This window comes from Macaca mulatta, chromosome 14, assembly GCF_049350105.2.
Source record: "Macaca mulatta isolate MMU2019108-1 chromosome 14, T2T-MMU8v2.0, whole genome shotgun sequence".
NCBI classification, from domain to species: Eukaryota; Metazoa; Chordata; class Mammalia; order Primates; family Cercopithecidae; genus Macaca; species Macaca mulatta.
The window spans coordinates 90,709,818-90,726,565 of NC_133419.1; the positions used below are offsets into that span (position 1 = coordinate 90,709,818).

The 16,748-nt window shown below is 36.3% G+C and overlaps 1 pseudogene; it reads left to right on the forward strand.

The window, feature by feature from the left end:
• Window positions 1–12,529: 12,529 nt before the first annotated feature.
• Window positions 12,530–14,975, forward strand: LOC106993439 (tripartite motif-containing protein 43-like; annotated as a pseudogene).
• The last annotated feature ends 1,773 nt before the right edge of the window (window positions 14,976–16,748 follow it).

Below are 16,748 nucleotides of genomic sequence, written 5' to 3' on the forward strand. Positions count from 1 at the left end.
AGATATTGGAAATGTTATTTTCTTACTATGGCTAGTAGGTTCACAAATGTTCACTTCATTACTATTTTTCTCTATACTTGTGTGTTATAGTCTTTTATATAAATAAAATATTTTAATAAAAAATAAAGATTTCTTATGCTATAGAGGTATTACATTTACTAAAAGTGTAATTCAATCACTGTCCCAAGGAGTGTGTTGAGATAGTGATCCTCTCAGTCTTGGGAGGCCAGGCAAGGCGTGAGACCTCTGAAAACTTAACTTTTTATTTTTAATCAATAACAAGAAAATAAAAGAAAAAATATATACACAGACAAATATATGTACACTCACCTAACTGTATATAATATCCATCTTTATTTCTAATATACTAATTTTAAAATTCATCAATTTACCCATCATGATTCTTTCTGAGTGACATACCACACAAATTCATTATCGCTTCTCTAAGGAATCCTCTTAGGCTACTTGTTTCAAAGCCTCTGAAGCTGCCTGCACTGTGAAGGCTGCAACAGAAATCTTTCTCTTCACTTCTCCCCTAGCCTTGCAAGGGTCCACTTTCCTTTCAGTATCAAACAGAGCATTAGAAATGCCTGGAAATGACTCCCCTGAATACTTGCTGTGGCTGGTTGGAGCATAGATGACATGCTTGTTGATAAAATAGTATGCTGTTTACTAGTTACCCAAATGATATGGAAGAGAAGCACAAGAGCACTCTACAATTCTAACACTGAATATTTCTAATTTAACAATTTGAATCAGTCACTTGTCAACTGAACTCCCACATTCGATCAACTCTAAAGACTAGTTTGGCCGGGCGCGGTGGCTCAAGCCTGCTACCCCAGCATTTTGGTAGGCCAGGGTTTGTGGATCACGAGGTTAGGAATTCGAGACTAGCCTGGAAAGCATGGGGAAACACGGTCTCTACTAAAAATACAAAAATTAGCCGGGCATGGTGGCACGTGCCTTTTGTCCCAGGTACTCAGGAGACTGAGGCAGGAGAACTTCTTGAACCCAGCAAGCAGAGGTCACAGTGAGCCGAGATCATGCCACACCACTGCAATCCAGGCTGGGCTACAAAGCGAGGCTCCATCTATTAATAAATAAATAAATAAATAAGACTAGTTTATGAAATGTGTATTAATTAATAATATTTGACTTCAAACAAATAACTTAAAGTGGTAAGTGGTTCAATGCTACAACAGTAACAACGATAAAGTAATCACAGCAATCATGCTTGGTGATAAAGTATTTACTTACAAGTTTTCTAATTCTTCAAATTAAACTACACAGAGTTGATATTAGTATTTTCCAGAGGAGGAAACTGAGGTCTGAGAAACCAAGTTACTAAATGATTTGCCTTAAGGCACATTACAAGTAAGTGCTGATTTTTTTAATATATCATAATAAATTATAGCACAATTGAGATCATTAAAGTCTTGTTTGTGATTAGCCAACCTATTGTGTTTTTTTGTCCTTTTTAAAAAAGCTACACTACCATGTTAGAATACTTAACATAAAGCATGAGGAAACATCAAAAACAATTTTGTAATGTTTCATATGACCACGACAGACGAATGTTTTATAGAATGGGCAAAGACAGTTCATGTCATAGACCTAGAAAGGAAGGACAAACTCTGAAGAGACAAATAAGGCCAGGATTGGTGGCTCATGATGATAATCCCATAAATTTGAGAGGCTTAAGTGGGAGAATTGCTTGAGGCCAAGAGTTTGAGACCATCCTGGGCCACATAGGGACACCCTGTCTCGACAAGTAAAAGTACAAATATTAGCTGGCCATTGTGGCACATGACTGTAGTCCTAGCGATTTTGGACACTGAGGTGGAAAGACTGATTAAGCCCAGGAGTTTGAGGCTGCAGTGAGCTAAGATTGCACACTGAACTCCAGCTTGGGAGACAGTGTGAGAACCTGCCTCTTAAGAACGACAACAAAATAAGCTGGGGCAATGGGTAAGTTAAAAATATGCTGCCATTGACCAACCAATCAAACTGTTTAAAGCATGCTCTTTCTCCCAAGCCAGACACTTTGTCCCTGGACAGAAAGACGGAGCCACTTCTGGTTGTCCAATGACTTAACCCCTTCTGCAATACATATAAGATCAACCTGGGGATGGTCAATGTTTGGCAAAAAAAAAAATTACAATAGTCAAGATTTAGGAAGAAAAAACCTCTAAATATCAAAAATATGAAAAGGACAAATAAATATGTGTTTATTATATACCTTACATATAGAGAGATTTACTGGGTTTTATGTATGCATAAACAAAAATATATTTAAAATAGGAAACAGGCTAGAATTATATACACAAGAATATAATCATGATTTTATATTTTTCTGATGGAATTAGGAAGATATTTATTTTCTGCTGTGTCTTTCTTGATCTTTACAGTTTCTAAAATAAACATTATTTTAAAATAAGAAACAAAAAGATACTGAAAATAAAGACATGCAAAAATTATATTACATTGTATGAGAAAATATTATATTGATCATTTACTACATATATTTTGAAATTTTCTATTGACTTACAAGAAATCAACTATGATATATTTCCACAGTATTAAAAAAAAAAGAAAAAGTGATATTATAATAGGGAGTCATTTTTTCTTTTCCTACCTATAGACACTTCTATCTGGTAACCCTGAGGATCAATAAATGCTCATTACAGAAACCTTGGTTGATTATTCATAATTTTCAATAGTTTTGGAATGAGAAATAAAATGAATATAGTTATAACTTCATGAAAATGTATTTCTACACACAAAGTAAAAAATTCAGAACAAAACTGAACTTAGTCATCTCTGGGAATTGGTTCCAGGACACTGATAGACATCAAAATTTGTGCATACTTAAGTGCTGAAGAAAAGACACATATATATGAAAAGTAGGCCCTCCTCTTCTGTGGAATTAACAAGCTGAATGTGAACAAACCACTAAACAAATCAAATTGATTTATCAGAATAATAAACCAGATTTTAGTATAAATTATTTAATATTTCATCTGTTCAAGTGATTTTCTAAGTAAGTACAGCATTCTCAGAGTCTGAAAAGACTTTCTGGATTGCCTTGCTCTGCCTCAGTGAGGAGAGGTAGCTGTGTATGTGGGATCTGAAGCCACATCTGACCTCCCTTGGGTTAACTGGTCGTAATATAACTCTCACCACATGCGTAATGCCCTTTGACATCCTGGTCTTCATATTGTTAAGACAGTGAAGTAGGCAATAATATAAAACAAAATATTTGTGAAATACATGGCTAAAAGTCCAAATGGGATGTAACAGTTTTGTTTTATTTAGTTTTGTTTTCTAGAAAAACTTTCATAATTTTCTTACTTTACATTTTTCATTAGTTCTTTATTAGCCACATCTGAGGTTCTCAGATTCAAGCTCATGTAATGAGCATCATTCTGTGAAAAAAGCTCTAACATATCAAAGGTAAAGGAAAAATAATCATTGAAGTTTGTTCCATAGAAATAAATTTACTCACTTAAAAGCCTTTTTTCTGGATTTTGTCCTTCCTACTTGGTGATATTTTTAACAAAATCATTTTCTGTATACAAAACTAATATTTAAAAAGATAAATTTGAAAAAAATAATTTGGCAAAATAAAGTTTACCATCTTTAAAAATAAAAAGCTGGCCCTCCATATACGTGGGGATCTTTCCTTCAATACTGTATTTTATTTTGTTTTCTTAAGACATGGAATTTCACTCTTTTGCCAGGCTGGAGTGCAGTGGCTTGATCATACCTCACCACAGCCTCAAACTCCTGGGCTCAAGAAGCAATTCTCCTTTCTCAGTTTCCTAAGTACTTGGGATTACAGTGAACAATACTGTATTTTCTACCCATCTTTGCTTGTTGATGTGAAATCTGCAGATAGAAAGGGCTGACCTTTTTTTTTTTTTTAAATTGTGCTTAAGTAGACCTGTGCAATTCAATTCAGTGTTCTTCAAGTATGAAATGCATATTTTAAATTCCTATAATATGCAAATTAAGAACAATAAAATACATAGCTACCATATTTTTAAATCTTATAAAATACGATTCTGTTAAGGCTTATGAAAGCACATAAACAGCTGCATGTGCCAATGGGAAAAATGTTTACATTGATAACAACTAACTGATAAACCCTGGTATACAAATATAGGCAAGACTTTCTTCACCTTAGGTCTCCTAGTAATCTACTCACAAAAGTAATATCAACATTAAAATAAGATAATCTACTAAAGTTTAGTAAGATGCCTGGCAAATTATAAATATTTGCCAAGTGATAACTAACAATATTCTTATTTTTAAAGCTAAACCTATTAGGAAAACAAAACATGGTGTTTATTTCAGTCTTTCTACAATATCTGATTGCCTGCTATGTATCAGACACTCCTGGCTTTCACAGAACTTACATTCCAAAAGGAGTGATGGGGCTGCTATTGCAATAAGAATGATTTAATCTAATTGAAAGTGTATCAACAAGCTCTGGGTAGAAGAACAATGAGTCACTGAATTCAATATACTAATTCTGTCACACTGTACTTAACTAATGAGAACCATCATTACATTAAGAAAGCAATATTATATTCATTAATTTATCTCTTATTTTTTATAATTTTGCTTTACTCACAGCATTTAGAAATGGCTGATCACCTCCTATGAGCCAATTACTGTTTTGAATGTTTACACAATACATGATTTTTAATCTTCAGAGCAATTCTACAAGTTGGGTAGGGTAGTAGCCTCATTTCATCGATGAAATAATAAAGGATCAGGAGTTAAATAACTTTCCTGAACTCACATTAGATAGTTTTAGAATGAAATCAGAAGTCTATATTGTTTTTTCAACTGCACCCTGTTGACAAAGGAAAAATAGGAATAACTACAACCCCCATAATTTGGATTTCAGCTCTATTCAACATTCATAAATTTAGCATCATGAACTCAGATTTTGTAATAGTATATGGTAAATGAAACACAGACTGTTAGTAGCTCCTGTAAACAGATGAGACAATCAAACCAAGCACAATTCCAATAAAATGCTATGGGTTTCTGAATCAAATTTAGAAGTCATTGCTACAAATACAAAAACTGATGTGGCTAAACACATGTAAATGCACGCGCGCGTGCGCGCGCACACACACACACACACACATTCTCTTTCTCTGTATCCTGTGTTAACACCCTGTGTCCTTTGATACAGGGGAGAGAAATCATACAAGAAAAGCAGGATGAAGACATGTCTCTTCCTTAGATTTCAAAGTTTTGGTTGAGAAATTCAACATTCAGCTTAATTTACTTAGTGAGAAATTACTATTACTATGTGCAATGCACTGCTCAGGTGTTTCAGGAATTGCAAACATCATGTAGAGACATAGACTGAATCTTTACTATCATTTGGAGACAATGAAACAAATATAGATATACTCCAGGAAGAAAAATCTGTGCGTCCTTAACAAACCATAATTCAAATGATGAGGCATTTTTGTCAGGGAGAGAAAACATCATTTTTCTTTTAAAGATAGAAAATCAGCTTCATGGAATCTGTTTAAATTTTCATTCTCATTGTTGACTTTTTACCCACATTAAAAAAACTGGAAAGAATTGTTAACAATAAGGAACAATTCTCCCAATATTCCTCTGAAGATAATGCAATGCTTATACTAACTGATTAACTCCCTTTAAGTTTTACCTATATTTGTTGAATAAAATTAATCAAATTATATTTACAACTTTATATTCTTTCTGCTTACTTCATATTTTGTTTAAAATGTCTTCTTATATTGTGTCTGTAATAACTTTTTTTTTTTTTTTTTTGACGGAAACTTGCTATGTCGTCCAGGCTGGCCACCTCCCGGGCTCAAACGATTCTCCTGCCTCAGTCTCCTGAGTAGCTGGGATTACAAGTGCCTGCCACAGCGCCTGGCTAGTTGTTTTCATTTGTTTTTTGTTTTTTTTTTTTCTGGTTGTTGTTGTTTAGTAGAGATGGAATTTCACCATGTTATCCGGGCCGGTTTCAAACTCCTGACCTCAGGAGTTTTGCCTCACTCACCCAAAGGGCTGGAATTACAGGCATGAGTCACCACACCAGGCCTCTAATCACCAATTCTAATGATTATAAAATGTTCAAGTTGGTGAATATCGACTTCTTTAGTAATTTCTCTTCTCTTAGGCAAGAGGTTATTTTGAAATACTTGCTATTACCATTTTAGAACTCAAGTCTTTTTCAAAGCAATCTTTCTTTTCCAAGTTTGAGACTTTTTCTTAAGAAATAATACAAGAAATGAAAATACTATGACAAAATATAAAACTTTGTAACAGTTCTTGGACACTTTAACAATATATAGCTATTACTTTCAAAAATATTAATGTAATTCACAATATTATCAGAAGTCCATGGAGAGTATATGCTTCAGTGTACCAGATAGAACAATGAGCACAACCGAGATGTAAATTGCTACGCTACTGTGAGCAGCAGAACAACAGCAAAAGGGTTCCATCTAATCATTTCAACAAGGGAGCAAACTTTTCATTAGGATTTCTTGCTAATATGAAAATATTCAGCTAAAAATATTTGTTTCCTGGGGAATGATATAAAGTATCAATAAGCATGATAAAATACACTATCACTATGAAATATAATAATTGCTGCATGAGATGAACACAGAGTTTCACAGAAAGATAAAGTATTTGAATGTTCACAAGGAGATTCTCAGATTTTTTGAATGATATTTAATAAACTTAGAGTTGAGCCTTGAACACTGTGGTGGTTGGGGTGACGAAAACCCACGTAGTCAGAAATCAGCATATAACGTTTGACTTCCTCAAAACTTAGTTATCAATAGCCTATTGTTGACTAGAAGCAGTGATGATAATATTCACAGTTGATTAATGCATATTATATATGTTATATGTATACTGTATTTTTACAATAAAGTTAGTTAAAGGAAAGAAAATATTATTAAGAAAATTAAAAGAAAAATATATTTAATATTCATTAATGGAATACTAAATATAATTAGTGGAAGTGGATCATATTAGGGTTTTCATCCTCTTCATCTTCATGTTGAGTAATCAGAGAAGGAGGAGAAAGAGCAGGGCTTAGTGTTGCTGTCTCAGGAGTGGCAGAAGTGGAAGAAACTCCAATTGTAAGTGACTCACATAGTTGCAACCAGTGTTATTCAAGGGTCAATAGTATATATAGGTCAAAAGCTTTAAAACTGTATTCTCCAATTTTCTAAGTAAATTAAACTACATTACATTAAAAAATTTAATAGGAAATTTCTGGGAATGCGCGGGTGCTGGAAACTATATACTAGATAAACCATTGTACTATCGGATTTCCACATAGTGCACATATGTGATTAACATATATATCATGAGAGAGGCAGTGCCTAGAGATGTAGCAGAAAAGGTAACATAGGGTAGTTCAAGATGGGGCCTAGATGCATGGCTGAAGAATCTGTATTGATCATTTACTGATTTAAACATAAAATGAATATTGTGAAGAGAAGAGATGAAATGAAATTACATACCCATTCCGAAAGAAGTAAAGATTTCCTGATGGAAAAGTAAAAACAAATAATGTTAAAGACACACTAAGAAAGAAATTGGCTCTGTGTGAAAGAGAGAGAGATCATCAGCTTAATTATTTATATTATAAGTCATCTTGATACTTTAAAGGTGATATCCTTAAGGATATAACTTACAATACTTTTTTCTTCAAAATATAAAGTGCCTACTGTGTCTTAATAAGCATTCTAAGCCAAAACGGAAATGAAAAAAAGAGACAGATTTTCTTGCACCTAAAGAGCTAATGAGGTTGTAGGTTGAGAAACACAAATCAAAAAGTCAAAATATAACATTGAAAAAGTGAAGCTGGCACATTGGCTCTGGCCTGTAATACTAGCACTTCAGGATTCTGAAGCAGGAGGATCACTTATGCTTAGCAGTTCAAAACCAGCCAAAGCAACAAAGTGAGAGCCCATCTCTAAGAAAAGATAAACAAAATTAGCTGGGTGTTGTGGTAAGTTACTGTAGTCTCAGATACTGGCTTAAGTGAGAAGGTTGCTTGAAAATGGGAAGTCAAGGCTGCAGTGAACTGGTATTACACCACACTTAAGCCTGGATGACAGAGCAAGACCCTGTCTCAAAAAAAAAAAAAAAAATTGATAGAGTGATGCATTGTGATAAGTTCTTTAGAGAAAAATATAGCAGGAAAGGAAAATAAAGAAAGTATCATAGACACAATTGATTTTTGTTTTGTTTTTGTTTTTGAGACAGAGTCTCGCTTTGTCACCCAGGCTGGAGTGCAGTGGCCTGATCTTGGCTCACTGTAAGCTCTGCCTCCCAGGCTTATGTCATTCTCCTGCCTCAGCCTCCCCAGTAGCTGGGACTACAGGCACCCACCACCACACCCAGCTAATTTTTTTGTATTGTAGAGTCGGAGTTTCACCATGTTAGCCAGGATGGTCTCGATCTCCTGACCTCGTGATCTGCCCTCCTCAGCCTCCCAAAGTGCTGGGATTACAAGCATAAGCCATAGTGCCTGGCCCAAAACTGAATTTTTAAGATCATGGTCAGAAAAGACATAGTATAGAATATATTTGGGCAGATACCTAAAAGAGGCTAGAAACTAAAGCATGTGGCTGTTTCATGTATTTCAGCTTTTTCCTAGCTTTTTAGGAAGAGATAACTAAATTAAAAATATCTAAATCTAAATTGATTATTTCTCCATACCATATTTACCCCTATTGTCTATTACGAAAATTCTGATATAAAGGAGAAGGAATAGAGAAAATTGAGCCAGACCTCAAGGTTGAGAACAACTTATTTGTGATCAGTAAAGTCTCATAATATGTACGGTAATTTTAGCATAGTAGGTGAGTGTTATTCCGTGTGAAATGAATCAAAATCTTACTCAGAATACTGAAAGAAAATATGACAAGTGTATATGAAGACCAGAGACAAGTGCTCTGCTGCCTTTGGCATAGAGCACAAGCAACACTTTTAAGCTTCATTACTTGTTTCTCAATATAAGAGGAGGGGAAAAGTTCTGCCTATTGACCTCGACAGCATCCTCCTGCAGCTAATCATCCTTCATTCCCCTTGTCCCTGAATTCCCTTGACCCGCCCCTCCTTCATTTGATTGGCTCTGTGTACTTAGGTTAGAATCAGAAGATCTGGGGGAACTGTGGCTTCTAAACATGTACGCTAGACTCTACCCATATCCAGCTCTGTGACCCTACAAACCTGCTCAACTGAATTTTCCTCCCATAGAGACACTCTTCCCGCTGAGTTTCTTTCCTCTGCTCCTAGAGCCAAATGGCATCTCCTGTCCTATTCCTGGATGGCTTAACCCAGGAAACCTCCTGGATCCCAGAGGAGTCAGACAAAGGAACGGTGGCCTTGAGGGTGCTGAGATTCTCACAGATATAAAGGGGATATCCTGAAATCTAGGGTTTATTCCTTCCCTTTTCTCTCCCTTACAGCTTCTGCTGCTCCTGGGAGCTCTGCTCTATCACTCACCCAGCTCAGACTGTTGCTGGGCCTGATAGTCTTTGCATAGCCAAGGTGATTCTCGAAGAACTCTTGTCTGCACGAGGTCTGAGCTGCTTCTCCAGAATCTGCAGCATGGTTTTCCATGACTGCATGAAGATCTGGAGCCACTGGTAACTAGGCAGAGAATGTTCTCATGTGTTCAACATGGCATGTCACTCCTCTCCATGAGCAGTGGAATAAATGCATTCAGATGAAGACCTGCCATCATTACTTTGTCAACTAGAAATACATTTCAATTTACCTTAGAGCAACATGTCCTACACTACCTGGGCCCAGGGAGGTCCCTGAGATGGAGCTTTCTAGACTTTCTCTCCATTACCCCTTGAGTTGGGATGAGCAGTGCCAGGTAATATAGGAGGGAATCCTACATCCTGTGGTTGCTGAGAGGCCCTTGGAAGGCTTCATCTGGAGCATGAGGAGCAGGAAAAATGTCCCTTCTGGAGTGGAGGCCAACAGTGTTTTTAGATTAAATTCTTACATTACAATAAAAGTGAATCGCCTGGGCACGGTGGTTCATGCCTGTAATCCCAGCGGTTAACTAAACACTCTTCTAAAATTGCAAAAAAATTAGCCAGGCATGGCAGTGGACACCTGTAAAATCCCAGCTACTTGGGAGGCTGAGGCAGGAGAATTGCTTGAACTTGGGAGGCAGAGGTTGCAGTGAGCTGAGATTACTTCACTGCACTCCAGCCTGGGCACTAGAACAAGATTCCATCCAAACAAAACAAAACAAAAACAAAAACAAACAAACAAACAAAAAAAAAAAACTTCTGTTTTGAAAATACTTAATCATCTATGTTAACACACCCCTATGTCCCCTGAAATGCAATCAATTGGAAGAAAGAGTGTGGTCTTCAAAGATTTATAGAAGGACCCTTCAGGAACCAAGCTCATTCTTCTCCAGAACCCACAGAGTGGCTTTGCAACTGGCCTTGGAGATTTCCAAAAGCTAACAACACTGCACTGTGAGACTCTCATCCCTAAGCGGAATCCATCATATTCGACAGCAAGCTTTGGTGAGAACACAGATATATTTCTGAGGTAAGTACACAATTTCAGAGTAGGAGCTACTATTAGGTTACAAATCCAAACACACACAATTTGGGGAATTTAATTTATCTCCAAACTTAGATTTTTTTTTTTACATGAAATTATCTCATTTTCTGAGTTTTAAAAACAGCACCATTTCTTTTTTAAAATTATTCTAAACATAATCCATAGGTTTACAAGCTCCATTTACTTAACCTATTTACAAATTAACATTTTTGTCATCTGTCTTGCTACATGTTCCTCAAATTAAGATTATGATTAATTTTTTACTTAATGTATTTCTTAGTTGTTTGTATAGATTGTAAGCATTTTGCAATAGTTTCCAAATATCTAGTAATTTTTAAATCTCTGTAGATTCTATAAATGGCTTACGGGTATTGTAATTTATGTGTATGAATGTGTTACATTCTACTGTAGTAGTGGTAATGTGCCTATGTTACAATGTATGGCTATATATAGGTAGAGTGAAGTGAATGATTTGGGCAAACATTTTTTCCTAAAAAATGGTAAAAGTCTCTTCACAAACCTCCGTTCATCTGTCAAAGAAAGCAAGAAATGAGTATTCCTGCAGAAAAGTCTCACTGGCAATCATGCAGAAATATCAGAAATAGAGGGCTCATATATTTATGAAGTGTAGAAACCAGGATTTAGGTTTTCTCATGTCTCTGTTTCTTTGTTTGTTTTAGACAGGGTCACCAAGACTGGAGTGCAGTGGTGGAAATAAGACTCACTACTGCGTCTACTTCCTACTTCAAGCAATCCTTCAGCCTCATCTCCCAAAGTAGCTGGGACTACAGGCATGGGCCATCATGTTCGGCTATCATACATACATTTGTATTTATAGAGATAGGCTGACCTAGACATTTTGCCATGTTGCCAGTCTAGAACTCCTGAGCTCAAAAAACCTGCCTGATTTGGCCTCCCCAAATACTGGGATTATAGGCTTGAGCCACCTTATCTGGCCTAGGTTTTCTTTCTTCTTTCTTTTCTCTTCTATTTTTTCTTTTTTCAAAACATACATTTAAAACTCTGACTTACTGTCTAGTGCCTATTAGTATTGCATAATACTTACTATTTTTCTGACTGTGTGAAAGAGTAATGATAATGCTTCCAAAGAACTTAAAAAATATTTGTATCCTTTGTGTACTCTTCTATAGTTTATCAATCTTTTTGTAATTTTAATTACCTGTCTTTTAAGGAGGTTGATATGTTAACCAGTATTTCCTCAAATTCTCAGACAGTCCGAGAATAGTAAACATTCCAGAATGTTTTTGTTGATTGAATTAGCATAGCAGCCTAGAAAAACAATGATTGTTTGTTTTAACTTGGAGAAGTGCCTTTACCTCAATTTGTCTGTTTTACCTTGAAGAGCAAAGGCTAGCTTTTTCTGATTTTGGTCTAAGTATGAGTTCTGCTCTAACATTTTCAAGCAGGGTCCTTCTGGAAAAGTCATGATGGATGGTTATTACAGTTAAATAAAAAAGTGAGAGTAGAAGAGCTTAGTTAGCTTGCCTTCTCTAAATCAATCACAGGCAATTAAGAGTGTTATTGATTTTCAGACCATTTCAAGACTCAACCCTTGAGTTTACAGGATGATGAAACCTTTGAAGCCCAAGCAGTTTGGTGGACACTAACACCTCAGAAAATCTGACATTTGTCTAAGCAGGAAAGTAGAGTTTGGAAAGTTGGCCGTGTGTTGATTGGAGAACAGTCATGTTTGTCTACAGAAGTCGATATCTCTTAGTGCCTTGGTTTTCTATTTTTCCTAATTCTGTCATTGCAAATTAAAACCTATTCTTCTCTAGAAAAAAAAAAGGATATTATTCAATCACAACCTGATTCAAACTTTGCTTGCATCTTTGTCTCTCCAGGGTAGAAGATTAAATTCTTGTGGTTTTCTTTCCTTAGGAAAATGGACTCAGACTTCCCACATGCCTTCCAGAAGGAACTCACCTGTGTCATCTGTTCGAACTACCTGGTAGACCCTGTCACCATCTGCTATGGGCACAGCTTCTGTAGGCCCTGTCTCTGCCTTTCCTGGGAAGAAGTTCGAAGTCCTACCAACTGCCCTTCATGCAGAGAACCATCACAGAACAAGGACTTCAAAACCAATATTCTTCTGAATAATTTAGTGACCATTGTGAGAAAAGCCAATCTCTGGCAATTCCTGAGCTCTAGAAACAAAAATGTGGGACCCACAGGGAAACAAAGAAGATGTTCTGTGACGTGGAAAAGAGTCTGCTCTGTTTGCTGTGCTCCAACTCTCAGGAGCACGGGGCTCACAAACACTATCCCATTGAAGGGGTAGCTGAGGAACACCGGGTAAGAGATGGCTCTGCGATCACCTGAAGGCTGGAGGCTGCCAGAGGTAAAGAGATTAGAAGGACGATGAGAATCAAAGTGGTGATTACTCCATTCTTTACTGAGTGCCAGGTGCTGTTCTAGGTACCAGTGATGAAATTTTGAATAAAATATGCAATTCTACCTTCCTTCATAGAGCTTGCACCCAAACAGAGGGTGAATAAGTAAATGTCATTATTATTGACTCTACAGTTCAATGCTAAAGGCATTGAAAAGCTACCAAAACTACTACAAGTGCAAAGAAACGTATTTTGGAAATCTATTTAATATTACTGGACAAGAGAGTATGGGAATAGCAGCACACTACAAAATCAGGAGGCTAGCATAGTGGGTTCTGAAGCAGGAAGTTTCACTGAACATTAGCCGGGTTACAGGAAATCTTCACTCTTCAGTTCCCTAAACTGTTCTACATTCTGAAACCTCAGAATTGAAAAATATCAATTGAGGATGAGCAGTGAAATTTTTTTTGCTTCTCTAATGTATTTATATATTATATCCCTTGCCTGTGTATGCCACTCAGAGTGTGGAATCCATAGTATTTGACTTTCTGTTGTTCAACCTCATAATTCTTTTGCAGGAGAAGCTCTTAAAGTAAATGAGGATTTTATGGAAAAGGATTCAAAAAAAAATCAGAGAAATCTAAATGAGGAGAGAAGAACAGCCTTCCTCTGGAGGGTAAGTATGAGACCGTGAGTCCTCACAACCAGCTTGAGACAGGCATGCTGACAACATTTATATTAGCAACTTGAGTTGAAATTCTCACATGCCAGATTTTGTCATGTGTTTATTCATAGGCTGGAAAACAACCAGACTCTTCAATATAACGCTTGTTCGGGTTTTCTGGAAATGTTTTTCAGATAAGAAAAAAATAATTATAAATTCTGAAGGGCCAGTATGTGCTTAAAATTAAGAAGTATTTCAGGCAGTTTTCTGAATAAGATGAATTATGTAATATTAATTACATAGTATATAATTGAAAAATAAATGTATTTAATGGTGAATATGATGTTGTCCAGGGGGAAGAAATCAGGTGGGAACAGTCATTTAAGAAATGTGCCTGTGCTGGTGAAGTCTGATAGCAAAGGACCCAGATGATGCCAGTTCAAGTAGGAGAAAATGTAACATGATGAAAAGCTGAGGAGAAGGGATAAAAAATGACTGGGGGACTGAGAGAATAACTATGTCAATATTGAGAGGAGAGACACAATGGAATGGAGATTCATGTTCTTAGAATGGCAGGGCAATACAGAGCCTATGGCTTTTGACAGAAGAAAGATAGGAGACAGAAAAGAGGTAGTCAGTTTGAGAGATGGGGGTTAAAGTTTTTACTAAGATCCTTTTTGTGTGATGGCTTCTGATCCTGATTATAACATACTAACGACATTTCTACTAAGAGTGATTGTCTAGGCTGTGAAGTACAAAGATTTGAAACAACAAACTAATTGAGTAACAAAGATTATATATATTATTGATGACAATTTAACAATCATAAATTTTAGTTGTTTTCTAATGGTATTTAAGATTTGGGAGGACATATATTTAAACATTTAAATCTAAAGTGCTATTTTACAGGTGTTCGGGAATTGATGAATTACATAAATTTTGAAGGAAGGTCTTGTTTAACCCATCATACTCTTTGTAAATGATGGAAAATAAAAGAAGGAATGAGGAGGATGAATTTGTGGCTTCTGTGCGGTGGAAGTAGGCCTGGGTATGTAACCTACAAAATCCATGTCCCCACAGGGCAATGAGGTTCTATGGGCACAGATGATCGGGAATGAGTATAGGAAGCTGCATCCAGTTCTCCATAAAGAAGAAAAACAACATTTAGAGAGATGAACAAGGAGTACCAAGAGATTTTTCAGCAACTCCAGAGAAGTTGGATCAATATGGATCAAAAGAGTAAACACTTGAAAGAAATGTATCAGGAACTAATGGAAATGTGTCATAAACCAGATGTGGAGCTGCTCTACATAAGAACTGAGGGTGACCCTTGAGGCAATTTATGTTAGCTGGCCTTTATATCTTTGCTTTCCATCAAGTACCAAAGACATTATTTCTTCATCTCCTGCATTGATGATGGAGTCATTCCCATGGATTACAGAGATAAACTATAACTCCTAACCTAATCATGGAAAGAGAGCTTTATGGAATTGTGCAATTAGATTTCCATAGAAACATTTTCTACCACAAGTTTTCTCCTCTAGCACATTTCATTCAAACCCTGGAAGAAAAAAAATCATTTGAAAATTCAATTTTTGTCTCCATTGGATAATACATAGAAATTAGGGAAAAACTAACATTTCCTTCTTCCCCCTTTTGGGAAGGCCTACGTTTGAAATGCTCCTGATTTGAGCCACATTATCCTATGGGGACTAGGCCTGAAAAAGACCACTTTGTAGACAGCTGCAGCAATGCGCAGTCACTACTCACACCTTTCTCTCTCACTCAAATTCAGGGTCCTGAATTTATCAGAAATAGATTCTGTCAACAGGTCTTACTGGTATAATTGTTAGAGATGAGAATACATTTTAAAAGGGTTGCAGTGATAGTATGTGATAATTCTAAAGTTTTCAAAACCTTAAGACTACATGGGCAGAATAACAACTTTTTTGTTTGTTTGTTTGTTTGGTCCTCAACAGTGAAATACTAGCTAATACTGGATGTCTAATTTGCAAGAAGAAGACCAACATACAAAGAAAGAGCCTTTTGACTAAGCATAAGGGGTTATGACAGAAATAAAAAACGTTTCTAGAAATGATGAGACAGAAGCTAACCACCAAAATTACTCATGTGGGGAATATTGCCATAATAACCAACGAATGCATCTTTTACATGCTGGGAAGAGTTTTCTTAGGACTTCTTAATATTCTTAGGACTAGCACCAGAAAAAAGCAAAAACATCTGGATAAGACTGAATAAAAATTCCTTTCAGGTCCAGACACAGAGCCTTATTATGCCTTTAATCCCAGCCTTTCGGAGGCTGATGCAGGAGGAAGGCTTGAATCCAGGAGTCCAAGATGAGCCTGGACAACACTGAGATACCCTATTTCTATAAAAGTAAATTTTTAAAAACTTAGCCAGGCAGGGTGGCACACCTCTGTGGTTCCAGCTACTTAGGAGGTTGAGGCAGGAGGATCACTTGAGCTTAGGAGTTTGATGCTACAGTGAACCATAATTGTTCCACTGCATTCCATTCTGGGCAACAGAGCTAGAACTTTTCTCAAAACCAACCAACAAATAAAAAATAGGTATTTTATTTCAGCATATTTTATTTGTATGCATTTGCATGTGCACATATATATGTGTGAGTGTTGATGTATTTTAGCGTAGAAGACAAGTTTTAAGTCATTAGATGGATGACAGTTTAAGCTTACATCCCCAAACTGTAGCATGTGTTAGAATTATCCAAAGGGCTTGCTTTATAGCTATTTCTAAACCCCATCCTATAAAGCTAATTGTAACTACAGACATCTAAATAATTATTTATGTTAGGTATATAAGAGATACTTATCTGAGAGCATATTCTTATAGAATCAAAGACTTCCTTTTCAATAGAAGCTTATTCTCATTAACAAATGGCCATAAAATGTTTTTTCAAAAGATGATACTTTTAAAAATAATATCAGAGGCTGGGCGTGGTGGCTCAAGCCTGTAATCCCAGCACTTTGGGAGGCCGAGGCGGGCAGATCATGAGGTCAGGAGATCGAGACCATCGTGGCTAACACACTGAAACCCCCATCTCTACTAAAAAATACAAAAAACTAGCC